The 2886-nt window shown below is 44.5% G+C and overlaps 1 pseudogene; it reads left to right on the forward strand.

The window, feature by feature from the left end:
* Positions 1 to 288: 288 nt before the first annotated feature.
* LOC105743687 lies at positions 289 to 753 on the forward strand (annotated as a pseudogene).
* Positions 754 to 2886: the final 2133 nt, after the last annotated feature.

Here is a 2886-nt window from a genome sequence, read left to right on the forward strand (position 1 = left end):
TAAAAGAAAAAATAAAAACAGAGAAAATACATTAATACATTTTAGGGACAAAAAAAATTGTCTCTTTCAGTTCTGTTTCAGGAAAGATAATATAAGAAAGTTAAATCAAGAAGCTGGGCATGGTGGCTCATGCCTGTAATCGCAGCACTGGGGAAGCTGACACGGTACAATCACTTCGAGTCTGAGCTGCATAGACAGACCCTGTACCAAATAAGTCAATAAAAGATTATTTTTAAAAATCATGGAAGCCCTTTTGGCCGGAACCATTATCTTCCGTAATTTGCCAAAATGACTAATACAAAGGGCAAGAGAAGGGGAACTTGGTATATGTTCTCCAGGTCTTTTAGAAAACATGGGGTTGTTCCTTTGGCTACATACATGCAAATCTACAAAAAGGGTGATATTGTAGACATCAGGAGAATGGGTACTGTGCAAAAAGGCATGCCTCACAAATGTTGCCATGGCAAAATGGGCAGAGTCTACAGTGTTACCCAGCATGCTGTTGGCATTGTTGTAAACAAGCAAGTTAAGGGCAAGATACTTGCCAAGAGGATTAATGTGCGTATCAAGCATATTAAACACTCAAAAAGTCGTGACAGCTTCCTGAAACGTATCAAGGATAATGATCAGAAAAAGAAGGAAGCCAAAGAGAAAGGTACCTGGGTTCAGCTGAAGCTCCAGCCTGCCCCGCCCAGAGAAGCACACTTTGTGAGGACCAATGGGAAGGAACCTGTTGGAACCTGTTCCCTATGAATTCATGGCATAAACTGGGGACGTTGCTCTGCCATTCAGCACCTAATTGGCAGCTTAAGTGTTCTAAGTCCTATGTAAAAATAAAATCATCCTGTGTTGTAAGGGTGGTTTTCTTAGTTGAACAGGTATGTGGTGCCTTCTTACCTCAAAAATATTTGCAGCAGGGCTAGTGAGATGGCTCAGCGGTCTAGAGCACCTATTTAAAACAAGCTTAGCTAAAGCACAGGGACCGCGGTTCAATCCCCCAGCACCACATGCCAGCCGCCCCGCCCCCTGGTGGGCTGAGCTGGCCACACACACACACAGACACACAGACACAGACACACACACACACACACACACACACACATAAATAAAATTTAAAAAAAAAAGAAATATTTGCAGCAGATTTTCACTCTACCTAGTAATTGTGTCTAGTCTTTGCTCTTCGGTGTTCTTCTTGCTGAAAGATATTGCTGAGGTATTGTGCAGGTGTATACCCCAATATTCAAATATTTGTAAAATATTTATATTGGCTTGAAGGTCCTTTAAATCACCATGGGGAAAAGATGTATAAAATAAATAGAAGTCACTTCAGAACCAAATGTTAAGTCCATTTCAGTTAAATAAAATGTTTAAAGCAAAAAAAAAGAAAAGGAAGCGTCAGCATCTTAGTACAAAGGCCTGACGTGGGCTGTGTGCTAATGAAACAATTAGTTCTAGGCCTTTACCTGTTAAAGCTGCTGTATTTTAAGATTACTATTATTGGTGACAGCATTACCTATGCTACACAAGAGAGACACAAATGGCGGCACCCTCTCCCCTGGCCTCTCTTACACCTAGGGCGAACCTCTTTGGAACGTTTATGCTCATGGAAAGCACTTTGAAACAGCACATAGTTCTAACAGGAAGCAAAACACTCTTCCTTACAAAAAGACGCAGGCTCTCTGGGGGAATTCCCAAGGCTTCTGGATTTCTTCCTCCTGTGAGTTAGGCTGAAAACTCCCTCAGCCCTCGCTGACAAAGCTGGGTATCTCGTTGCTGCACTCAGTGCTCAATGCATGCTGGAGTCGCTCGCTGCAGGGAAGGCACTCAGCAGATGAGAAGCCATTTTCCAAGGCGCCCTGCACTTGGCGGGGCTATCTGGGACTCCAGCGAACGCCGGTTGCCATGGCACTGCTTTAAATTGTGCCTGTGCTGAAGCATCTTATTGCCCTGTCACATGCTACTCCCAAATGCTGAGACTCACCATTCTATTTGCTGACTGATACTTGAGCTCTGCACCAGCTACATCACCCAGAAGGCAAATCCATGGGAAATCTAAGCTCCCACCCCCCTCCCAGCTTATCATAAACTTGGGGTTGCAAACAAGAGACCCAGGTGCCGCTCCCAGTATTTCACTGAGCACCTCCTGCAAATGCTAAAAACTGTGCCTTGGACTCTCACCTACATACACAGTGAGGGCGTTGGAATGGAATGTCTCCAAGGTCTGCTCCTGATGTAACCTGCGCTGGTTCCTGCGTGCTGTTTTGCAGAGAGGCGCTTCAGAGAACCAACATCAAAGGGCGAGTGAGGCAATTTCTGTAAGCCATTGCATAGACCTCCCTCCCCTGCTGCTTGTTTCTGAAACTCCTCTCCAGCACCTCAGGCTGTTAGGGATCCATTTTGAGTTAATTCCCTGGTAGGATGCCACTTGTCAAAAGGTCCCTTCTGATGTACTAAGGGGACTGTTTAGGGCTCAGGTTGAATCATTATTTACCTGGAAAATACTTTCTTCTCAGCATAGCCCCTGGTTCAGTGCTCTGGGTTTTGGTTCTAAAGATAGCATGTCCTCTGAAGAGAAGAGGCTCTAACAAGAGAAAGACACACATGTGGGGCAGGCCTCTGGGCCTGTTTTACAGAGCAGCATCTCATGGGACAGAGAGACACGGAGAATCAGTTCTTGTATCTGGTCTCACTAGCTAGGATACAAATAAGATCATCTTTTCATTTGTGCTTGCATTGCCCTGACTACTAGTACACACTAGCTGCAGAAGTGCAGTTCCCACCTTTAAATTCTCCTTCCCACTGAAGTATAGGGCTTCAGTGATAACTACCATCTTGATAATGAAGTGTGCCCCTCAGTTTACTGATAGAAAGTAAGAAATAACTCTT

Source organism: Octodon degus, unplaced genomic scaffold (assembly GCF_000260255.1).
Source record: "Octodon degus isolate 3935 unplaced genomic scaffold, OctDeg1.0 scaffold00149, whole genome shotgun sequence".
Taxonomy (NCBI): Eukaryota; Metazoa; Chordata; class Mammalia; order Rodentia; family Octodontidae; genus Octodon; species Octodon degus.